Here is a 26791-nt window from a genome sequence, read left to right on the forward strand (position 1 = left end):
AGAGCAGTGGGTTACTAAGATTTTTATCTTCATTGAATAAGATTGTATGTATTATAATAAAAATCACAAAGTTAAATTTTAATTGGATATATTGTGCTGCAGATGTTTGTATTTAAATACCTAAACAATATAAAATTTGAATATCTCATGACAAATAGATAACTACCCGGATCTTAGGTTAACCTTATCTTAGGCAATTGACCGTAAAGTTTTTACATGTTGTTAATAAACTGTAAGCTTTAAAACTGACCTCTGTAGCTGCAGGTATTGTGGAGGAGTTCATTCTCAAAGTTCACAACAGGAACAAGGAAGTAGTTCCCCCAAAACTCTTTCATTAGCCCATTGAAGTAACATGCATGAGAACTACAGGAGATGGTCAAGGACTACAGACATACTACAAGAAATGGTCAGAGAACAAACTACTGTCTGCAGAGGCCCAGGATATACCCCCCATTCACAGTTTGGGGTAGACACCAAGGCTCTAGAAGACGCTATGGAAGAGGGAAAAATAGTTGAACTGTTTAGCTGCTAAAAATAAGGCTTGAATTGCTCTACTGCTTTTTTTGGCGTTTGAGAAATTATTGCTCTATAATGCCTGCTGCTATAGAGGTAAGTAAGGGTTTGTTTTAAAGCTCATTTAAAGCTTGTTACAAAAATTCAAATATGTGTATGCCCACAGCCTGGCCAGAAAATAATTTCAAAGTATAAACTCAGTATAGTATACCTACCTCCATGTGATTACCGCCATTTCCTCCTATTATAGACCCAATGGATAAAGTGCATAAAACTGATTTTTTTAACCTTACACTGTAGCCCCAATTTGTTTACAAATCAATCAGGGTATGGGGGAGTTGTTGATTCATAAAATATCATTATAGCATAATCCAGTAATAAAATGAAATCAATAAAAATGTGCTAATAAATGCATGTGTCACTTCCTTCTATGGAGATCCTTAGGCCAAGGTGCAACTTTGAACCTAAAACCGTAAGAAGGCAGTTCTTCATCATGGAAATTTATATTATATTATTTAGGACAGTAGACCTTTTCATTTCAAGTAGTTGGACAAGTCTGAAAGCCAGGACACTGAGATCCAACTGCTGTGCTGTCTATAAATTGGTTTAAATTTAGTTTTTTATAGCACTGTGTATCAGAACCAACTGCAATTTTTAAATCATACAATGCACATGATTTATAAAAGCTCTCCAAGACTGGAGAAGATAGACTATCATGGGTGAACTTGGGTGATTCAACAAACTGGACACTGGAATGGATTTGGTCAAGGATTAAAAACCTGTGCCAAATAATGGGAAATTATTTTATGAAACCCATTCTAGGTTTGCTAGATTACCCAGGTTCTTCCATGAGACTCTATCTTCTCCAGTCTTGGAGAGCTTTAAAAAATCAGGCCTATTGTGTCTGTTATGCTTTTGTTGCATATAAGCACTGCTGATATCCCATGGGCTCCATGTAGCCACTTGTAATGATGGCGGTGGTATTTTTCCTGGGAAGGGTTCTGGATGGTGACAACTATGTATTGGTGATGGTGTAATATGTGTTAGTTTTCATATTTATAGTCTCCAGTGTGGGACAGTGTGACAATGCAGGAGCACCCGTGGGAGATAAGGACAGTGATGTCATCTTTTAACAGGAAGTCTGAATAAGAATCCTTAATTGAGATGAATGTAAAATTTTATATGAAATTTTAGCTGATGGCCATCTACTTCAACACGGTTAAATGGGTAGTAAAAAAAACATAGGGTATTTTTTAAAAGCTGTGTTTAGGGTAAAAAAACTCCAAATGCAAAGTCAAAAAAACTATATTTCCTCTGCCCCTAAAGCCCCTGCATTTAAAATGATTTTTTATCGTTTTTAATTCTAGATTTCATGACTTCTTGTGATAATGACCAATATTTCTATTTTATAATTTGAAAAAACTATATTTGTTACCCTAAATGCATAATCACAAAAGCACACATGAAGTATGTCTGGATGTCAGACATAAAATAGTTAAAATACTGTGTATCTTATGTTGAAAGAATGGGGCATAATGTCGCCGTTTCATTTGATTTTTAGAAAAATGTTTCATCTGCACCCTTAGATTTAATAGATCAGAGAATATGAATATAAAACATAAAATATGGATACAAATTGTAACATTATTTCTCCCTTTGCTGGGAATGAAATGGTACCTGTTTGGAATAGTCTTGAAACGCTTGGCACCCAAAAAGCCATTTTGGCAGCCGCCTCGTAAGGCGTTTCCCAGACCAGGTGGGCCTGTCGTAAATCCTCTTATAGGGAGACAATTTAGGAGGAAAAAACCCTCAAATGTCTTCATAGCAACATATTGTTTTGAAAGCTGTAATTATTCACCGGCGGGCCAAATATCGACATTAATTTAAGCGCACTGTGCAAAATTAGTCAATACTAACAGTACTGTGGGAACGTTATTGTTTGCAAACAAGAAAAAAAAGCGTAAAAATGAAATGAGTGCGGGAAAATAATTAAAAAAACCTCTCATCAAACGCGGCTGAATATGTAGCTAATTAAAACAAACATAAAGAAATGAAAAAGTTGCAAGTCGAATCAATAAGCCGTACTTTTCTAACATGCGTTTTGAACAAGATGGATCAAAATCTTGCATGATGTCTTCATTATGTGTCATAATTAGAGACACAGACAAAAGAACAGTTAATCGTCATGCAAATTTATGCAATCCTAGTCATTCAGATGAGGCCGATTCCTACCTCTCTCTCTCTTTTTTTTTTTTTTTTTTAAGCTTGATTCATCTTCATTGGTAATCATCCCAAGTCTGCCAAATGTTCAGTGACACTAATGTATTGCAGGTCAAGAGAGGCAGGTCCTCACCTATTACCCCCACAAACAATGTTCTCCCCTTGCCCGTTCTCTCTTCAGGATTTTCAGCAATTACTGCCAGATGCAATCAAGCTCCTTCAATAGAGGCAACTGGGGCTTGTTTGTGCCTTGGATTCATTAATTTTGGGAGTTACAGTATTGGAAAAAAATAACAACCTTCAAAAAAAAAAAAAAAAAAAAAAAAAAGTTGCAGCCACAGTAATGGTGAGAGTGGCTGATTGTGTGAATGTGCATCAGACCACTCTTGGAATCGACAATCTTCGAATAGCTGGTAGTTTGGCCTTGTAGATTCAGCCAGAGTTGGGCGGGCTCCAAAGCAGATGGTCGAACATACCCGTCTATTCTTTCCTTTGTCAGGTTCCACTGTTTATCTGATCTTGTCCGCCGACGATGACGCTTGTTGGAGATATAACAAAAATATGCATTTATATCATATTCATCAAGCTGGTTATCTCAATGTTGGCTCTCTCCCCCCCTTCCCCAACCACCTCCCCCATTTTAACTTGATGAGACGATCGATTTGAACAAAGCTGGCCTTTTCGTCACATGTTCTGTTGATAATGTTAAAACACAAAAGACAAAATCACTGAGAGCATTAAAAGATTTCACAGCCGGGGAATGCTGGCAGGTCTTGTGCCTTTTTTTTCTCCTCTTTCTCTCTTTGAAGACCATGAACTTAGTGTGGCTCTAAAGATGATTTTAATCAGGTCTCTATTACCTCCCTTTCCAAGAGGTTTTTTTTTTTTTTTTATGGGGCCAGATTGGTAGGAAACTGAAAATCGCCTTGGCTGGTGACTGTAGAGTTGATTGCCAAATGTTTGTCATATTGTGAAACTTTTTAGAAGCCACTCTTGAGAGAACTGTCATCTGGGTTCCATGATATTGCAAGACTGATAATAAATTGTAAAATGGCAATCAACGGATGGAGAGGATCATCACCAGACAAACTTAAACCATCCTTTATTATCTTTATAATTCCCAGTATGAAACGGCAGCCTAAATAAAATCATTTTTTAATTTAGACCTTCAAGCATGACCTTCTATCTAGTAGGAGTTTCCAGCATGTCTCAGGACCGTAAAATTGAAAACTTGTGAAGGTCTCTTTACCTTTCAAATTAACAGTGCAATTTTTCTTTTGTAATTTTATAAACAGAGATGTACAAAAATATTCCATTGATGAGTTTCGGAGCTTTGCATATCATCACCGATATTGATGAAGTCAGTGTTAGGAATCAAACAAGAATGCTGAAGTTTATTAGGCATTTGATGTTGTTTTTGTGGTTTAGTGTGCTTTTTTTGTCAGACACAGAAATTTATTCATGGTGGACAATCAAAATTATAATAACTTGGTTCTCTAAAGAACATTATATAGTTAATTAGGTTAAAAAAAAAAGTCAAAAAACATTTAAGTTCAACCACTAGGGAAATAAAAATATTAGAATCCAGCATATTCCATATAAAAACCTATAGACATAGTTGATCTAGAGCAGGGGTTCCCACACTTTTTTGGCCTGCGAGCTACTTTTAAAATGACCAAGTCAAAATGATCTACCAACACTAAAAACTTGGATTTATTATCTCCTGTGTGTGGTAGAGTTTATTTTGAAAGGCAGGGCTCCGTGATCTACTTGCGTTGCCTTTGCGATCCACCTGTTGGGCACCCTTGATCCAGAAGAAGGCAAAAAAAACCCTTATAAAGCCTGGTCCAATTTGACCCAACAGGGAAAAAAAATTTCCTCATCTTGTAAAGCAGTCAGATGATCCCTGGATCAACAGTTTCTGATATAATTTCTTTGGAACTTTAATACCCTGTTTTATTCTGTGCTTCTTTAAACGTATCCATCCTTTTGAGGATGGGGTATGCCATATGCTATAGTTGTTGCCACTCATTGAAAAGAAAGTGTCTATGGTTCTGTGGCTGACCATTTTTCTGGAATGCAACATGCTGGGCCTCATTTATTTAGACTCTCCAAGACTGGAGAAGATAGACTATCATCGGTAAAAACATTATCAACAGTTAACCTGGGTGATCCAGCAAACCGGAAATTAATTTCCTATTGGTTGGCAAAAATTTTAATTCCTGTACCAGATCTGTTTCAAGTTTCCAGGATCACCCAGATTCTTCCATGATTGGAAAATTTTATTCTACTTCTCTATTTTAGGGTCTGTGTTAGGTCTGCCATTAATGACTAAGAGAAGTTTTGCCTGGGAATTCTGCAAATTTTTGACACATGTATGCAATGTCCATGAAATGACTTATGCATATTTCTAAAGGTTGGTTACATCAGTTTCTTCTACCAACCTCTGGATGCTCCTAAACAACAATCTGGCATAGAAAATTTGCCAGCTACTTTATCCAAGAAATTAATTTTTTTCTCAAATAATACAGTTTATACAACTTGATTCTGGAACTATATTTCCTGCTCTCGTAAGGGAAACATTAGTGTATGCTGCATGTCCATTTTTTTGCCAGAAACATTATTTTTAAAACAAAATGTAGAAAAAGTTTGTCAGTACAGTACCCAAGCAGTGAGTGTTTTGGGGATGAAAGGGCTCAGGTATCTGCCGAAGTGTTGAACGGAGTGGTAGAGTGAGTGGAATGGTGAGCACAACCCTCAAGCAGAAATGTTTTGGGGAGTCATCCAGCAAAATGCTAAAATATAGAAAATAATAGAAAACTATCCACTTCAATAGTTAGAAATATACCTCTGTGTGCAATCATATACCTATATGGTGTTTTAGAATGCTTCAAACCCAACTGGTATTTTTTTTTTTAAAACCTCCTACTCACACCCTTTTGTAAATGAAATTATTCTATAGTCACCCCCTCCATTCTCCAGCACTGCACTTGATGGTCCTGATTTATTAAAGCTCTCCAAGGCTGGAGAAGATATGCTTTCATCAGTAAAGCTGGGTGATTCAGCAAACCTGGAATTAGCAATTGTTTTCAATCCTGAACCAGATCCCTTCCAGGTTTGCAGGATCACCTAGCTTTACTGATGAAAGCCTTGGAGAGCTTTAATAAATCAGCCCCATGTCCCTCCCTGTGGTCCAACACCCTTCTCTTCTGGCTTGGGGCTGCTTCCTCAAATACTCACCAAAGAATGGTGTGCATTGCAACCCTCCTATTGTATGGTACTTCCCCCGCCTCCTAGATTGTAAGCTCTTCAGTTCTCTCCTCCTCTTGTGTCACTGTCTGTATCTGTCTGTTATTTGCAACCCCTATTTATTGTACAGCGACAACACAGGATCACAAATTGGAGACAGGGACATAACATTGCCAACCTTTAACAGCAGTTAACTGAAAAAGAACCTCTTAATTGCAGAAACATTGAGTATTAGTTTTATGAACATTAGTTTTTAAACATGACTTTTAAAATTGCACTGACATTTTTTTAGCATGATTATATAGAGGAATATTTTTGATATTTTGTAAAGTTTATCTAAATCCAGAATCAAAATTGTAATACGTTGTTACTTACTAGTACTCAAATGTTGCAGCAATAATGCTCATTTTAGCTGTTTTACTTTTTCACTCCAGTAATCCCACAAATAACACTCCCTATCCAAAGGTGGCCTCAAAGGTGGCTACGCTCACAAGTGGAAGACGGGGACAGAATGTTGACACATAACAAGAAGAGCATTGATGGCAGAATCACCAGGGATTATTTTAATTAAATCTGCTGACTTGAACAAAACAGAAAAATGTGTATTTTTTCTCTTTTAACCCCCCTAGCAGTATTCCAGAGTGTGACTCGGGGTGGATTTTTTAGGCAAAAAGCAGTATTCCCGAGTCACACTCGGGGTAGCTTTTAATTAAAAAATACCCACTTGCCTTTCTCTGTTGGTGTCCCCCGTCATCCTGCTGGTCCCCGCAGGTCCTGGGCACACATCCTCCGATCCCCGGCTGTGCAATACAGAGACGATCTCCGGGGTTTCCCAGTGACGTCAGTGCATGCATCGGTGTGGACGGGAAGATCGGTGGGAAATTTAAATAAATTTGTATTGGATTCAATACAAAATAGCTGTATTAAGGTCAATACAAAGAAATATTCATATAATATATGTATACTTATATTATTTATATTATATATGCTACTGTACAGTTATACTACGTTTAAATATTTTTTTTTCTTTTAACAGATTTTTGGTAAATGTAATAAATATCGGTGAGTTATGCCTAAGAATTATAGCCTACAATGAAAAATACATTTCCATGCAAAAAATTGTGCCACTTTTTGCATGGAAATTTGGACAGAATTAGACCGCCAGGGAGGATAAGCAAAATGAGATTGGTCACATATAACCTACAAAAAGAGGAATATGAGAAGTGGTAAATTTCACAAATGTAAGAGAATGATATTGGACAGCTATGGAAAAAAATAAAGATTTGTCAGATCGGAGCGACGCATTGTAGAGACGTACAGTCAGCTGTGTGCCACTAGGGGGACAAATCCATGATTCTTCATATGGAGGAAACTGCAAACTACACAAAACTTTATCTGGACTTAAATTGGGTTTTATAGGATACAAACACTGTAGTAATCTTATAATGAGTACAAAATTCAGCAAAATATACCGTCAGCTCTACTGAAAACAGAATAACTATTGGACCTGCATTCACTGCAAAAAATCACATATATCATGCAGCCTATCAGCATCAATATCACAGCTGTTAGATTTTCTGAAACAGTTAAATTATCCATTGATCCTGCCAGGACGCCTATTTTTTTTTATTTTAACGTCTTCTCACAGGCCATGCTGCTCAACAAAAGTTGTTTTAGTAGGATGAAACAAACCATTTGCCACTGTCGGTGGTACCCACAATTATCTGACTTTATTATTTAGTGGTTTGCTTTATTTTAAAAGTAAAACCTGTTGCTGAAACTGCTTTTCAAGTGTGAGAGTAAGGATTTTATTTTTTATTTATGTATATTTCATCTAAATCTTCTAGTCAATTGAATTGTTGCCCCCGGGTTTGCTACGTTCCTTCTCCATGCATGCAGTACAGTAAGTGTACCCACCCTAAAGGTCTTTTCACACCACTTTCACGTTGTTGTGATCTGCCACAGCTATGTAGAAAATATGATTCTAACCTCTCCCATTCACTTAGAATGGAATAGTCAAGAGGATGGGGAGCTTGCCTCAGAATTACCAGGATACCAGGTTAGAAAAAGATTAAAATAATGAATTTGCTAGAACATTTCTTGTAACTGAGCACTCCTGTGTTACAATGTAATGAAAACCTTAATTCTAGATTGCAAGCTCTTCGGGGGCAGGGTCCTCTCTTCCTCCTGTGTCATTGTCTGTATCTGTCTGTCATTTGCAACCCCTATTTAATGTACAGCGCTGCCTACTATGTTGGCTCTATATAAATCCTGTTTATTAATAATAATAATAATAATAATAATAATAATGGCCACCAGTTGAGCAACATAACTATTTAAATCAGGGGTGCCCACATTTTTTTGCCTGCAAGCTACTTTTAAAATGACCAAGTCAAAATGATCTACCAACAATAAAAACTTGGACTTGGACTCCGCAATCTACTCGCGTTGCCTGTGCGATCCACCTATTGGGCACCCCTGGTTTACATCATTGGTAATCCCAATGGCTGATGAAAGAGGACAGGTAGGTTAGCCATACTGTGCTAGTACGATGAGCTCCTAAACTGAGCTTAGGGGCCAGGTCACCCAGACAGGATATTTAATGATTTCAGTAGGTGATGGGCAGGTAAACCTCCCCACAGTTTCCTCCATCCTTTAGGGCTTCTATTGGTGAGATCTCCTAAGTTTCTTGATTTATTGGCTATGCTCATTATAAGTTATTCCAATTTTCCCTGATGGATTTTTTTATATTATGAAGAACAGAGCACTTGTTAACTAAATAGGTGGTTGGGGGGTGGTAGAGGATTCCTTGCTTTGCATTTCCTCCTATGACTTTGGGGCAGAAAATATAGGAAAAAGCAAAAAAAAAAAAAAACCAACAGAGGGTTTAACTCCTTATTGGCTTTCTATAAATTTTAAAATCGGTTTTTAATTTTTTCTGCAGCTTTTATTGGAATATTACCTGGTAATCCCATGCATGTCCCTGTTATCACTTTCTTTTATATGTAATACCCCGTCCCTTTCTCTTATTTATGCTCATACACTCCGCACTCTCCCAATGGAGCATACCTATAATGTTCAGCTGTTGTCACCATCAGGAAACCCTCCATGTGAAATTCCATGCAGCAATCACTGGAGTTTATATAGACAGGAAGGGGCTGTAAAGCGATTGCAGGATATCTGCAATCTTGGGATGCAACAAAGTTAAAAAAACATTAAAAAATGGCAATTAATAGTACACATGGCTCTAGCAAACAGAATGGCATTCAGTATGGGTTTACATGTGCTTGGTCTGAAAGGGTTACATGTAACCAAAAAAAGAAAAAAAAAACACACACAATTGTTACAGGGTTCTGCTTAACAGCCCCCATGTAAAAACACCCGATAAAAAAATACAATGTGTATATAAATGTCTTGCATCTGCCTGTTTTGCTCTAGGCGTGCCAAGCTGACAGCCATAGTGTAGTCATCCCTGTTCACACACTGTGATATATTATGTCTAGTGTGGAGAACTAGACATGTTATGGGCCACCAGGGTACCACAGGCTGTTAAAGTCTGTCACTGGTTATAAGGAGCGCGCCACAAAGAGCCTTCATCTGCTCGGCCAGATATCTTCTCACTTATTATCCGATTGTGGAGCCGTGTACCGTAGCGGGGCCCTGCTTAATAAAACACACTGGCTTTGTAAGATATTCCATTAGAAGTCACAATCGCCTTTTTTGCATATATCCTGCCCAAGCCTGATCCTTTCTGTGCCATCTCTAGTTTCCTAGTTTTGTTTAAAGCAGCCCTTTAAAATTCTTTATATGTCCAATGTGCAATAACAGTTATTTTTTTTAAAGCTCTACTTTTAGGGTCTCAGGTTCAAATCTCATCTAGGACACAATCTGCTTGCCGTTTGCATGTTATCCTAGTGTTTGCATGGATTTATTTTGGGCACTCCAGGTTCCTCCTACATCCAATATATAGTAGGGAACCATATATAAACTATGTCAGGGACAATAGATGGTAAGCCTTTGAGGTAAAGCTAGTGAAACGAATACAGGCTTTGGAAAGCCCTGCTTAATATGTCAGCACTATATAAATCTCGGTTAATAATATTAATCCCAAAAAATGCAGACAGATTAGTTGGCTTCCCCCCAAAAAATTAGCCTTAGACTGCGTTAATAACATATGAGCATGGTAGGGACATTAGATTGTGAGCTCCTCATAATAGAAGAAGTGTATATAAAGTAGTGATATGTCTTTGTAAAGTACTGAGTCATATGTTAGCACTATTTAAATACTAAAATAATAATTATAATATTTAAAAAGCAAACTAGTTTTCTAGTCTTGTGGCTCTGACTAGGCTGAGATGGTGTCATGCAGAAAGGAGCAAACATTTGCTTAGTTTCCACTCAACTGATGACAATAGAGAACCTAGCCAACAGTGGGCAACTGTGCAAAAATGACCCGAAGCCCCCATAGCTGTACTGACATGGGGCCCCTCTGGGGGCCCCTGTTGTCTAGGAAGTAGCAGCAGCACGCATTGCACTTACCTACATCTGTTGTTCCTCAATAAAATTATAATAAAAAAATTAAGCTGTCTATATGCAGTTAAATGGATGATTGCAAAATTGTAAGTAACATTAATAAATATTTTAATTAATACATATTTTTATATCTAATTATTTAAAAATAATCCGATTATTTGTTATTATCTTGCATTATATAGTGCTTACATGTTATGCAGCACTTTACAATATCCATAGTCAGGTCAATAGCTCTCCCTTAAAGAGGCCCACAATCTAATGCCCATACCAATGTCATTCGTCAATAACACTGTCTAAGGTCAATTTGGGGGGAAGCCAGTTAACCTACTTGCCTGTTTTTGGAATGTGGGAAAAAAACTGGAGTACCCAGAAGAAACACATAAAAATACGGGGAGAACATACAAACTGTATGCAGATAGTGAGCTGGCTGAAAGTTGAACCTGGGAGCATAGTGTCACAATTACAAGTGAGTGTTTTATTTTGTATAAATCTTCTGATTTTACCCAAATTTTGGGGAATAAAAACTCACTTCTCAAAAAACTCAATTCTGCTCATCCCTTGTCCAATAGGACCAATAAAATATAGACAGAGGACCTAAATCTACCACACTGTAAAAATTAGGTTCCTTGTAAAAACGTGAATATTATGGCTTTCCCTGTTAAACAGAAGATGTCAGATTCTTCCTCACTGGTGGAGGACGTGGATTGTGTTTCCCGCTATCTGTGTTTTGGAATCCTCATTTTCATACATCTGTCACTTGTCAGAGATAATCTGGTGTTAAGTTGTTGTGTTTTGTAATTAGCCGTTCTGTTACTATTTCCTTCTGCTGAGCGATGGTATGCCTTCCTGACAGCCGAGCACGCTATTTACAAGTAAAATAAAGTCGTAGAAAAGCTTTTAACACAGAAATAAGAATTTGTCAGGCAGCACTATGCATTGGGAAGATTTGTCTTAAAGCCCAACTCCAACTAACACTTTGTGTATTGGGAAAGGGTTATTGTTGGAAATGAACAAAATGGGAAAAATCTGAGTGTGATCGGAATTTAGATTAAATCACCAAAGATTAGATTAAATGGCCAAAGAACCTTGGACGACATGGGAGTCCATTGTTCTGTTCTGTTTATCATAAATTGTGCAGTTTTAAATTTTTAAGCATCAATGGTAAAACAAAATTGATTGTGTATAGTTAGAAATGTGTTAGTTAGCTGTGATTTTACTTGGTTAAGTCATAATATGAGAAACAATGGGTTCCTATTGTGTCAGCTCCACACTCTGTTCCCCACACCTTGACTAGCTGTGCACCTTTCTTTATATGATGGAGCCAGGTGTGCTAATGCTACATCTCATCAATGGATGATCCCGAGCATGGGCATTTTTGCCCATGTGCAGGATATCAGCTTGGAGAGCTTAAAGTCTAAGTTCTGTTTCAAGGAGGGATTAGCTTCAACCCAAGTCAGAATCAACTTTGATCAGAACCATCTGCTCACCACTAGTTAGAGCTGTTTGCTGTATGTGCCCGTATTGGGGTTATTTACCCTCTGTGTTGGGGGTACATCACCAGTGATGTGATAATTAGTTCAATTAAAAGAAATCCAATGAAGAGGTCTTTGGGTCTAGAAAACCAAGTCACTCTAGCTTGTCTTTGCTGAAGCTAGCTACAAAGTTGCTGCTGTAGCTGCATATAATGCTTATCTATGCAGCTACAAATTGTTAGTCCACCATGATCATCAGCTTCTGCTTTGGATAACATAAATAGCTACTTGCCATTGCTACAACACTGCAAAAAGCTCAATGTTACACATTGCTTGAATTGTCTTTAACACAGTCATTCAATATTTTCCTAGCACCAACAACAAACCAGTGTTTTCAAAGAGGCTTCCGTGGTACCAAGATGCAAAACTACATAAAAAAAATAGTATTTTATTTAAAAATTGTATTTTTATGATACGAAGTTCTTTAGCATTTGGTTAGGGTTTCCGTTAAAATGTATGGGTGAGCAATGACTAAACAAAAACATAAGCAGCACCTCTCTCTAGTTCATGCACAATTCCTCATGAATTACTTCAACATACGTTATTCCAACAAGGGAAGTAACATATTCGAGATAAAACACTATAGACAAAAGTGGCAAAGAAAAAACCCTTATAAACTTTGGTTCAATTTACTCCAAAAATTGTTCTTGATTCCATAAGGCAATCGGATGTTCCCTTGTTCAATAACTTGTCCTGTCTTTACTTTAAAACTTTAACACCCAGTTATTTAATTTTAGCCTTTACTATTTTAGAGTTGGCCAACACTTTATCATTCTACCCTAAAACACTAAAAATATAGTTTTTGTCTTTGTGCACATATATATAATACATGAAGTATAGATGTAGAAATGAATAAAGGGTAAGAGATAAAGTTCCTGTATCTCTTAGAATGGAATAGAATGTGTTAAAATGCCCACTGGCTGAACTGTGAGCCAGAAAATTAGCAGACGTGAACCTTCCTTGTGTCCTTTTCAGTGGTGTAAGTGAAGTAATCATGCTTTTTGGAGTGAAATAATAATAATTACATTAGAAATCGGCAACACTAAGGTGACACCATCTGAGGCTCCGTTAGATAATGTGAGCTGCTCAGCCTGAGGCACAATTGAAGTAAACACAAAAACATTCCCAGCTTCACCTGAGTACTTCTATTTACATGTTTCCACTATTCATTTATTAAAGGATAAATATTTTCTACGATGGCATATGCCCAACGCTCCAGTCTTCTGATTTTTAGATGATTTGATTTAGATTTGCACATTTTTGGTGCAGATTTGTAATCGCTGCTATTATGTCTGTGTCAATATTCATCAGTGGGACGGTACAAATTTTACCTGAGGTTAAAGAGGCCCTGTCAGAAAATGGCAACTACCATTGGGGCTAACATATACAATTTTCACTTTTAACAACTGGATCTAAAAGGAATTTAGCAGAGGATTAGTTGTAATAGACCAATGTTTTGGGTTCCAGTTAGACATTTTGGTAAATATTGAGTGTGGGATTGAGTACCACTAGTTCATATTCAAAATGTTTTCTATCCAAGAAATACAACTGGACTGGTAAAACAATTATGAGCAATGTTGTGGGACTCTGGACCAATTAATTACCAATCAGAATGTTCAGTTGATTATAAAATTGTGGATCTGCTCACATGGACTAGGTTCAAGAACTACTACATTTACCTCTCCAGTTGCTCATGTCACCCATCTTTCTTCTGTTTCAGCGCTTGTCATTGTCTTTAGAATTCAGCTAAGATGCATGTGGTCCCCATTGCATTCTCTCGTTCCTTCCCCTAAAAGCCCTACATCACTGCTGAGTCCAAAATCTGCAGGGGACATAAGCATCCAACATTTCTAGGAATTGTTAAAATCTGAAGGGGACTGAAGTCTGAAGGGTTCTTAGAAAGATTATTATTCTTTTCTTTTACTGGGAGCTGACGTTGTAGTTTATTAGGGATCTGACAGGGTCTCTTAAAAAAGTTAGTTGTAGATACAGCTTTAGACTCAATGTTTTCCAAACCAATCCCAGCGCCCTCCTGGATTTTTTCGAAGGGACCTTTGTGGGTGGGTCCTGTATGCTGCAGGATTGGCACCATATATTAACTTGGTGCTGTCTTTGCAGCATTATCATTGTACTTGAGGTTAGGATTGGTATTAGGGTACACGTGTGGTAAGCCCGGTTCTTTTCTGCCTATTTTTCTGTGTTACACAGGTGCTTGGTGCCTATTTGCAATCTGTACATTGGCTCTTAGTGTTCTACCCTGTTCCAATCTCTCTGAGACTCTCCTGTTGGCTTCCCACGAGATTCATGCACAAAAGTGATGGCCCGTGAGGGTTACAGTCATGAGAGCATGTCTCATTCTCCATGACCAAACCATTGATCTGGCCTGCCATGATGAGCAGGTTTGGTGTAAGGAGGTGAGAGGTGTGGAGAAAGTCCCAGATATTCACTATGAGGCCCAACAGAAGTTTCTGGGAGTTCTGTCTGTAATGAGACACGATAGGAAGACAATATTAGAAGCCTTGGGGGCACCCCTATCCGCATAGGGCCCAAGGCAACTACACCTTTTCAACATGAAAGATAAGGCCTTGCTGGTAAAGGGTAACAAAGCTCCTTGTCTCTACTAGGAATGTGAAGACCCAAAGAGAAGAAAGAACATTCTGGCCAAACGCTATCTGTGCGGTGACAATGACATATATGTAGTGATAACAAGCCGAGTAATAGAATCTCATGAATGCAATACCATGTGAATGTGCTTTAACAGTCATTTTTTTTCACTTTTTATATTTTTGACTTCCTATGAAGCTTCTTGTTCATAACTTCCTATGGCAACCACTAGGTGCCATCTCCCAATTGTGCTCCTGCACTATCACTAAAGTGAAATGTCTTTCTCAAATCCCTCAAATAGTAGATTAACTATGATGGAGTGGCTCACACTGCAGAAAATCATAGCTAATATGGGAGTAAATTTTAAGCCCATTTATATTACTGCACTGCAAGAGCGTATGCATTACAATAACGTGCATTCCTTCTTTCTGTTGGTGCAATGCTGTGCCATTTATTATGAATAGCACCCCAGTCCACCAGTTGGTACCCATGCACTAATGTGTGTTGCGGTGCCTTGTACTGCTGAAAATAGATCAGGTCTAGTTTTTGTTGCAATGGAAGGACCATTGAGGTCTCCAACAGATCTGCTAAGGTGTATTATGTTAATGCATAGGTTACTGTAATGCCCTGCATGTTAGTGCGTGGCTTTGGCATTCATTTTAAATGGCACCCTGACATGCTCAGTCAACTCCGCTCTGATGCACATGCATTGCAGTGCACCACAAATCGCAGTAAGCTACTACCCTGCAATGCGGTCTGCTGTGGTTTTTTTGAACATTTTGATGCACTGCCAGCTTTTTATTTCGTATAATGCATCTTAACAAATGTGCAGCAAAGTAAGGAACCTCAGAAAGAATATTAGTGTTTAACCCCCCATAATGAATGGACTGACCTAACACAATGCATGTTAAAGGGTGATTTAATGTGCATGCATTTAATGCATTGGAATTTGCCAGGAAAGTGAGAATGGGTTCAAAATAATTTTTATTGAGCACATAACTAAATATATCTGTATTCCTATTATCTGTATGAATTTCAGCTCTAAACCTGCATGAAGCCCTGTACCTGGGCGGGTGCACAGCTTTTTGGACACTGCATATTTCCAAAATGGAGCACAGAGAATACAAATATCATTGTCCACTTACCTGTCATCTCTTTTGCCTTTTTTTTCTTTGTTTGTGCTTCTTTGTCCCGAAGCAGATCATGAACTTCTCATCTCATCAGTTTTTGGCTGGATACAAGCAGGGCCATATATCAAGCTGTCCCAGTGAACATCCTGGCAAATGTGATAGCTCTTTAATGAGTTTGTCTGGCCGTTAATTCTTCATCTGCCATGCAAAGATGCCGGTCTCTTTGTTTGGGCAACGTATCAAAAGTTAACCGTGTGATTGTTGCACAAATGTCGCAGGTTCCTTCCTTGGCTGCCACCTTCTGAAGAGTTTAACCATTTCTCTTGCAAACCAAGAAAAACTGAAATCTTCATGTGTTTGTATTTAAATCAATCCTTTTATGATTGCTTTAGATGATTGGAATTTTAATTTATCTAAGGGTTCTTCTTGGATTTTAGGGTTTGGGGGAAGGGCAAATCAAACTAAAAATTGGTACAAAACACACAAAAAGGAAGTCTTAGAAATGGAAAGGATACAGAGAAGAACAGTGTGAATCTGGGGCAGGGAAGACCCCATGTTTTTTGGATAGGCTAACAGAACAGCATTCTAAAAAATGACACCCACAGTTGGGCTCCCCATCACTGCAAAGGTCTAATGCAACAGAAAAAGCCATTACACCTATTTTATCCCTGGGGATCATCTTCTTTCTTTGATGCCCTGGGTTGTGGGTGGGAGTTAGACATCTTTACCTTCAATACAGGACTGCTGATCCTGCAGGGTATGTGATGGCATTGAAATGCCTATAACTGGTGGAGCAGGGATCTGTAGGAGTATTTCCACTACATAAAGTAACCTTTAATCCCTTGCAGTGCAGGGGGGGGGGGGTGCAGCCAATAGCAGTAGGAATTGAGGTTGTTACTCAAACTAGAAAAAGAACAGCTATGTCAGTATGCAATGTAAGGGAATTCATTGTAAGAAACATGGTGGCCACCATGGCTCATCTCTTTCTGAAGATACACTTGACTGGCTGTCATGTGTATCTGAATATGCTTCTATACTTTGCGTCATTGATGTGGAACCAGTTTATATATATAATATGACTTTGATGTTTTAATTTGTATTCTAAAAAAAAGTAGCATTAGCAACTTTCTTTGTTTCTCTAGTGGCTTTAAAGCCCAAATCGGGTCATGAAGCATCCCCTTGGGACCTCGTTATGACTTTTTTTTAGACTTCCAATATTCAGATGCCTAAAGTCCAGTCAAGTGACATGTTTAGTCTTCAGATCTTCTCTTGGTGGTCTCAACTCAATAATGAAGAGTTGATGTCATGGGACTTTCAAGTTCATAGCACCGTTGGATGCCCATAGTCTTCTGGTCTGAATGGGTTTCATTCAAACCTAAAGACTGAGAGGTTTAGTGCCAGAGAGGAATTACTGTGATGGACAGAACCTATGGTGCTCCGGTTGAGGACAGAGAAGAGTAATGAAGCCGAAGCTGCTGCGGAGGGGCCTATGAAATAAAAAGAAGTTCGGAGTTGGGCTTAAAAACTTCATACACACAGATTATATTGACTTTTAAATCTGACATGTACAGTGATTTAGGAGGAAAAAAAACTTTTAAAAAATACCAGGGACTTTAGAGGCATACAAATAACTTACTGAGAACAAAACAAAAAAAAATTCAAAACAGTCAACATCCCTAAACCATTCCATATTCAAAAAACAAAACAAAAAAAAACCAACATAAAACAATAGTGAATATTAAAAAAAACATCAATCATTTGGTAGTCTTAATTTCTTACATATTTCTGTAAGAAAGAACATATTTCACAGGCTCAACACGTTTCGCAGATTATAATGTCTGCTGCTTCAGGAGCAAAATAGGGCATATCAAACTCTTTCACAAACGACTGACATGGATCTAAAATACATGAAAAACACAAAGTATATTATGAAGAACCCTGAAATTACTACAGTGTACAGTGGTTCCCCAATCTTCTTCTTCAATTGATAAGCAACCAATAAGGAACAACTCTTGCTCACTCTTTTGGATTGGAGCGAGCACAGAGCAGCACCACTCACTCGTCCGTCCCCCTCTCCTCTCCATAGAATGGAACGACGCTGTGTACATTCATCTGTCACTGGAAACAATCATGAAAGACATTTTGCCTTTGCGGCGACATTCATCTTACTGTCCCAGGTAAATCTACTCATCTCTGTACCCCCTTACTTTACATTGCATTTCTAAGGTACAGCTGTCCTTAATTTCTAATCTTTCTTGCAAACAATTTATCACCAGTTCCCCCAACTCCTCATATATTATTATTATTATTATTAAACAGGATTTATATAGCGCCAACATATTACGCAGCGCTGTATATTAAATAGGGATTGCAAATGACAGACTAATACAGACAGTGATACAGGAGGAGAGGACCCTGCCCCGAAGAGCTTACAATCTAGTACTGTTTAATACATATATAAATCTGTGTGTGGGGTTTTGTGTCTGTGCATGTTTATTGTTTGAGCATTTTCACTTTTAGGCAGCTGGTCGGCTTGCTCCAGGAATTAAGGGATTACACCTTTATCAGCTGGAAATCAATGCATGCAGCTCGTCACCATTTACTGCTCGTGACCTCCTCGCCATCAATTATGGCAAATTTACAAACGCTGCGCAACCGCCAAAGATGTTTATTATCAGTGGTGGGAAAATAAGTACAGGAAAAATCTGCCATAAAAACTGTGTATGATTGTTTTAAAGTCTGATTTTCAGAATTGTTGTATCTTTATTTATTATGGTCAGGTCAATGTTTTCAAAATAAAATGTTTTATTTTACACAAGTAAATGTGAAATTTGGTATATAGATATATCAGTTTAATGTTTCATTTATTTTTTTTTCATTTGTTTTTCCATACTACTTTATGGAAAACTTTTTTTTTTTTTACAGATCTCAATAGCTCAAGGGCACTCAGCGACACTCTTCATAGCAGTGTCTCTTGACCTTTTTAAAGAACTCTTGAAATAAGTTTCAGGTCTTCAGGGAACCCCTTCTATATACACATCTCAGAGTACATAAGTGTGATGGTCAGATGGAAGAATGTCTCTTACCTTGCTGGTCAGTGGAAATAATGTCACCCTTACAGATAGCCAAAAAGACCATTGGTGTCACCTAAGCTGACCTGAGAGGCAAAAATTGGTCATTGCTCAAGGAATCCCTTGCAACCTCCGGAGGAACCCTGGTGGAGAAACACTGTAGGATGAATCAGCTGGAGGTTTCAATCCAACAAATCCGTCCAATTGGTCACTGCTCTCCTTAGAGCTCTGGGAATCCTTTATCATGTATTCATGTCTATTTGTAAAACAAATTGTATTATATAATTTAAATTTATTATTAAAAATATTGGGGATCCATTGGTATTGACTAACATAACCCCACTTTGTTGTTATCTTGCAGAATCATGCAGGCTTCACTCCTATACTGAAATCTCTTATTCTGATTCCGAGGCTCCCAGTGTGCATTACAAGCTGCATTGCATAGAGAAGCCAAAAGACCTATTGGTGATGTCACTGGATATAAAATAATATGCAATGGAAATAGAAAGGTTTTATTTAATAATCACTTTAGCAAACTGATGAAGTGGAAAGAAGGAACCAGAGAAGACAAAGTATATACACATCAATCTTTGGCTTTATTTCTAATATTCACATAAATCCTTAACATTTAATCATAATCATTTGATCATAAAAACCTAACTATAACTGAACCCCTAACCTAACATTTCTAGATAACTCAATATTCGAACTATTAGGCCAGGAGATTTTTGTGTGTGTAAAGCTCAAATGTTTGTTTTATATAGTAAAGAGGGGCAAATCCCCTTATTACTGTCTATGGCCTATTTAGGAAGATCCACCCTTCCCATAAGTTTTAATGACCCATTGGTCACCAAGACAAAAATTGATGAGAAAGCCAAAAAAGTTGCAGTTGTCACCAGAGCAATGGGTAAGGGTACCAAATGCAGGTGCAAGCTTGATAACGTACACTAAGAAATCTCCTTTATTGATGGCTCACATGCTCTCCCTCCCAGACACTGCAGATTCCAGTGGGAGGGTTTCAGCAGGGAAGGCAGTGGGTGGGGCTAGGTGTGGTCAGGTGCTGAATGACAAGGTACAGTGACATTTTTATTAGAGACTCCTCCTGTAACACCTTCCCCAATCAATGTAATGCAAGCAGGTACAACCTAGATGAGAGTATTAACTCTGCTCTGAACCAGGAGCCATGCAGCATTGTTGCCACCCTAACACAGGAAGCTAAATAAACAGACATGGGCAAGATCAAATGTACTTGTGGAGCTTTACGAAGGACTAAGAGAAGATACATTTATTTTATGTGCTGCAGCACATATTTTTTGGTCACATGGGAGGCCATAGTTCTATTTAAAACCTTCTTTATTGTATTCAAAACTAAAAGAAAAACCTTGCCTTTTGAGAGTCTATTGAGAGGAAGAAACTCAACTCAAGCCATCATTTTGAAAAACTGTAACAGGCATATAGAAGGCAGTATGTACAAGATATATTATAAATATGGTATATGTTATGCCTGTTTTGTTTAAAGCTCTCCAAGACTGGATAGGATAGACTATCATCGGGTAACCTGGGTGATCCAGCAAACCTACAATGTATTTTTTTTCTAAAAATTGTTTGCTATTAGTTGGCAAAGGGTTTCAATCCTGGACCAGATCCATTACAAGTTTGTTGGATCACCTAGGTTTTCTTACGAGTCTATATTCTCCAGTCTAAATCAGACCCAAGATATGTAGGGGTATGCATAAGAAGATATAAGGTGTGCCACTGCATAAGGGCCCTAGGCCTCCTCAGCTGACACAGAAGCCACTGGGGCCCCACGTCAGTTAAAAGGGCAATTGAATTCAGCACAGGGGCCAACTGTTGGCTATGTCCACATACAAAATCAAAAGGAAGACAGTGATGTCTATAACATGCAGCCATAATGCTGAGATAGTAATTCAGTTATATGTCCTGCAAGACAACAGTGCCTTAAAACAATATTATATCATACCACCTAAAGACCCAACAACCCAATTTTCAGAAGCAAATTAAAAATATCTGCTCTCTATGGATAATTACAATGACAATTATATATTTTTTTTAGCCCACTTCAAGGCATAGTCAGCCAATCTTCACGTCCTTTGGCAAAATGGGGGATTTTAAAAGCCATCTTCTATTGAATTAAAGCGATTTCTTTAGCGCCTGTATTCCTCGGAAAAACATTCTCCACGGCTTCCCAAGTGAATTAGTGGTGGGTCATAAAATCTTCTATAGCCGGGTCTCAATTTTTGTTAAGCCTGGATTACAAGAAGAGAGAAGAATAATGCAAAGAACATTTTTATAATGCATATTCACAAAAGGAAGTGGTGTAACTAAATTAATTAGGCAAGTCTTGCGTAAAGATGCAATGTAATTATATATTTGAGACAGTTAATTAGGGAGCTACTTGGAAATTTCAGTGAATACAGTATTAAAGTAATTATACATAAATACTATAACCATTAAGAGAGCATGCATAATGAAAGTAATAACTAATTATGTAAATAATAGAATACCTGTTTTTTTTCCCCGTAATATTCCCGACACCTAACAATACTTTTCTTCTTCACTTTGAGATGTAAATGGTGTCTTCTCTCAGTTTAAACATTTATTTCAGGCGTTAAAGTTAAAGAGCGGGTGAACTTGGCGATCTTTTTCATTATCTGGCTGCGCGTGATGCGTAGTGCCTGAGTCTGTGAATCCGCAGTGTGTGGGAAGATGGGGAGCAAGGCGCACGGTTAATAGCAGGGGTCGTTTTTATGTGCAGCGCCTTATTTCTACAAATTTTCATGACTTATCCTAGTCATGTGACCGCACGGGCAATGAGACGTGAAAGATTAAAGAGCAACTTGAGTCAACGAACGCTTAGAGCTTCCGATGAAGCGTTGCAACTGTCTGACGAGACGATCAAGTCAAAATTTAAATTTAGATGTAAGGAACACAGACAATTTAGGGTAAGCTGTGTTCCCTACATCATGGCTTGGTTAAGGTTTGGGAAGTTTGGAAGGCTTAAACTGGAACTAAACTAAAAAACAAAAAGTTACCTTTACGTCTTCAGATCCTTCGAACTTTTTGGATTGGGTTCCATGCCGTCCTTTTATCCATCTTTGTCTCAGTGCAAAGGAAGCGCTGAGCACCGCCATCTTCTTTTTCTTGCTTCTGCCTATGTAACCTGATCTTGGACTGCCCAAGCACGGGATTAGATAACATAATGTACTGTAAATGGGAAAGAAAAATAGGTTGGAATCTACCAGCCCTTGTGTGGTGTGTTACAAAAAATGATTTGTCATGCCTACCCCTGATTAGAATATATTGAAGAGATACATACAAGAAAAGCTGGCGTTTTGAAGGCAAATTAAATGGAGTGTATTATGAGTAAGTTACATTTTCAGTAATACAACATACATTCAATACTTATTGATAAGATAAAAGACAATCAATCAATAAAGTCCTATACCCTCAGCGGAGCTGTAGAGGGTAATGTTTGGGACTAGCGTTCTAAACAATACTGATCCCTGGATGAGAACAATTAACAATGGTGAAAGGTATGGTGTAATGTTCCAACGCGTTTCCCCTTTATTGGCTTCTTCAGGGGACTTGTAAGCCGCAGAAAGTAACTGCATGAAAATACCATTTGTATAGGCATTCGGATAAACTATTAATTAATATGGTGTGATACATAAATAAAAAGATATATATTGATAAAAGTGATTTGTTTATTTGTGTACAGGATTTGTTTCTTCAAAAATCACTGATATGGCTATGAATGTAGGTAATTGTCTAATTTTAAAGGCTTGCTCATGGAAGTATTATGCCAGGGACAAATATTAAATCGATATTTAAGGATTAGGTGCATGGTAGAATATACAAATGATAGCTAGTGTTGGAGAATTATAAAAACGGTGTATAATCAGAGAGGTTATGGTATAAAGATAGGACATATATATTTATATATAAGGATATTATTGTGTAATGCTGATAAAGAAAAAGGCAGTAGGTATAGCTGCTGGAGGCTGTAATTCCCTCATATATCATCAATTGAGATCATGGAAATATAATGTATATGAAGATAATATATTTATTATATAGATATATATATATAGATTATCCAAAAATATAATGAAACCCAGTAGTGCTGGAATTTCTCAAAAAGTATTGTGGTATATTGGGAATATTACGGGTTGTTTATTAGAAATTTTAGTTTAGGCCTGCTTTCAGTGATGTACATACGTCAGATAATACGTCGCCTGAGACGAGTGGTAGTATTCATTTTGGGCGGAAGTCTGACATATGCACACACAGACCCTGATTTATGAAAGCTCTCCAAGGTTGGAGAGAATACACTTTCATCAGTGAAGCTGGGTGATCCAGCAAACCTGGAATAGATCTGGTCCAGGATTCAAAACATTTGCTGGCAAATAGCAAATGATTTTTAAAAATCCATGACATGTTTTCAGTAAGTTCAGCTTTACTTTTGAAAGTATATTCTCTCCATCCTTGGAGAGCTTTCATAAATCAGGGCCACAATTTCATTAATCAATCCGCCATGGTAAATTCATGAACGACCAATTTGAAACAATCATTGTGCACTTCTTAGAAGGACAGTATATTGGGGTGTCACTCACTCGTCCTCCCCCAGCCCTCTCCATAGAAGAGAATGGCGCTGTGTGTACAACATGCGTTCATTCATCTTCATTGTCATTCATGACTTGTTCGTCATTGTAAATGATCCCAAATGATTATTTCTAGAGATAATCATCTGATATCCATCAGATTTACTGCTTGTGGGGTTCCTGTTAGCATGACTTGTTCTGGAAATGTTGTCACCAGGGCAGGAAAAGCTCTTTCCAAGCAGGACACAGACTGCAGAAAAACAAGAGAAGGAGAAACCTAGCATTTTATTTCTGTCTGCCTCTCTGTTGCAGAGTTTCCTAGGTTAACCTCAGAAAGCAATCAAACCTCCGGATATTTTAGCTTCCCTATTCTATACAAAATGTAAAAGATAAAACATTACTAATTCTATTGCTTGAGTCCGACTGCTTACCCTTCCCAACAGTGGGCCTGATTTAATAAAGTGCTCCAATACTGGAAAAGATAGACTTCCATGGGTGAATTTGGGTGATTTAAAAAATCTGGAATGGATTTGGTCCAGAACTGAAAACATTTGCAAAATAATAGGAATGAGTTTATGAAATTCATTCCATGATGGTCTATCGTCTCCAGTCTTTGAGAGCTTTAATAAATCAGACCCAGTGTCCCTTATTTACTAAAGTTCTCCAAGGCTGGAGAGAATACACTTTCATCAATGAAGCTGGGAAATCCAGCAAACCTGGAATGGATTTCCTAAAAGTCATTAGCTATTTTTTAGCAAATGTTTTCAATCCTGGACCAGATCCATTCCAGGTTTGCTGGATCACCCAGCTTCACAGATGAAAGTTTATTCTCTCCAGCCTTGGAGAACTTTGATAAATCAGGGCCAGTGACTCAGGAGGTCAGCTCATTTTGTTGCCCATATTTGGTTTTAGGTAGGGCAAACTAAGATATTGCCTAGGGTCTCAACCTTTTCCAGGACCCTAATTAACAGAATGGCAAAGGGGTTCCGGGAGCTACAATGCTGGGCATTTGAGACCTCCACTTTATATTTACCCAAAAGCCCTGATGTTACCCCCGATTCCAGCAGTGACTCAGCAGCTCAGCTACCCCCCTTCCTGCAGCTAATTTCCAGCTTGTCTCATCACGTCTCCCTTCTCCTCCCAGTACTGACTCAGCAGCTCAGCTACTCCCTACTTGCATCTACTCATTATAATAAACTGCTCCTTTTGCAAATACTGGAATGAATTGCTCCACAGTGCCTGCAGCTATAGAAGTCTGTGAATATCTCTTCTAAAGCCCATTTTCTTAAGAATATATCAATACTTTATTGGCCAATAGCTCACTTTAGATGCCAACAGGCCATTACCCTTTGAATTTTTCTATAAAAGTTCTTTTGGATAAGAGAATCCCCAAATTTCGTCAGCATATCCTATTTCTAGGGGTAAAGTAATACTAGACAACCATACTTCAATGACAGCCAGAAAGAAAAGATTACATGAATTATTTGTGTTAGACAAAAACATAATAGGTTTGATTTATTTCACCTTCACATTCTGACAACAGATGGCAATAAAAATGATCGTTATAATAGTGTGCGCATTTACAGGCGTTTGTCACCGCATACGACGTATCAATTTATAACCCAAAGTATCATTTATATCCAGGATGGAGATTGTTTCATAACACAATGTACTGAGTGATATGTACAGCCAGTTTTTCTCATTATCACATTGTTATAAATGTAATGAAATTAGAGTCAGAGACTTTGTAACTATCGGGGGAACTTTGGAGTAGTAAGACACATATGTATATATGGTGGATATACACAATCGTGTTTGTTTTTTTTATTGATGTAATTTTTATTATTTTTTTTATTAATCATTATCATTAGTTATAATGTTCTTCTTGTACTTGCAAAGTATAAGTTCATACGTTGTGGCAATGCACTCCTATGGCACTTAGCATTACCCCTGCTCTATGTGTCTATGTTGAGGTGCGTTGTGGATAGCACACCAATGCATTGTACAATAGGGTATGATGCAGCACAATTTTTCTCCTGTAAAATGTGCTGCACGTCAGTTGTAGCCCACCTAAAACTGCTTCTATTCTCTACCTGCCCCCTTTAACTTTCAACCAACCCCCTTCCAATTCTAACCCAGCATCTTTTAAACTTTAACTCCTCCCCCCCTTCTACATTACGCTGGGCAACTCCTTACACCCTGTCATGAAGGCCCTCCTCTTATTTTATGCTACGGCCTTTCTTTATAAATGGTAAGCCTTAAAACAATGCATGTTGCGAACATGATGTGTGTTAGCCCCCCCCCCAACTGTTGCTGTGCATGCAGAAAACCTCACCCCAAGTTAACACATTTGCACATGTTGCCCTTGCGGTTGTGGTCTGGTTCTTTCTCCAGAGGAGGAAAAACAACTGTGTAGCCAGAAGCAACTTGTCCCCTCCAGGAACCACATTGTGATCCATCATCAGCAGCTGTGAGCAGACACATGCACACAATGATTCCCAACTCAGTTGAATGGGAGTAGCTTGGAACACCGATGAACCCATAGTAGAACGCTGTGGTCAACTGATCCATGCACTGAACACCTGAGCTGCATAGTGCTATTCTGGTTTTGTGATGCAAAAAATGTTAACGACCAAAGATAAGAACACCAACCAAGCAAGCTGTAATTTTGGGAACCAGGTCAGTAATGGCAGCTTACAAAATCTTTGATAGACCAGCTTGGAAACTCAGGCTGACCGCACAATATGCAGGATCCACCCAGGATCTACTCAATTATGGAAAGAATGGCTTGGAAGTGATAACATCAGCACCATTCTCTGCATGATCATATGAGATTTCAAGGTTCTTTAAAGCAGACCTAAAGTTTTTACTCTACATAAAAGGGTAGATAGTCCTTTTATATAAAATAAAAATATTCCCTTTTTTTAACTGCAGCAACCTTTTTGTAAAATCAAGACTGGATGGGTGCGCAGAGCCTCCTGGGATACCCAGGTCACACATTCTGGGAGACTCCTTGCTGCTTATTCTGCCCATGCCCGAGATTGGACATGCACAGAAGGGGCATTTTCCTACACTTCGAGGAAAGCAATGGCGATCTCAAACATGTGCAGTGAGATCAACTTTCTTTTTCCCCCCTTTACAGCAGGCTACGTCAACTAATTTTGCACCTGTGCAGTGCGAGATCCAGTGACATAACCAAAAGAAGAAGGAAGAAGCATGAAGATGGTGGTGGAGAACTGCAGAATGGTGTGGGACCTGAAAAAGGAAAGCTCCAGCGCAATCAGGGAATCTGCGGAATTTAGGGTAAGTGTGATTTT

The sequence above is a fragment of the Pyxicephalus adspersus genome, chromosome 4, assembly GCF_032062135.1.
Source record: "Pyxicephalus adspersus chromosome 4, UCB_Pads_2.0, whole genome shotgun sequence".
Lineage (NCBI taxonomy): Eukaryota > Metazoa > Chordata > Amphibia > Anura > Pyxicephalidae > Pyxicephalus > Pyxicephalus adspersus.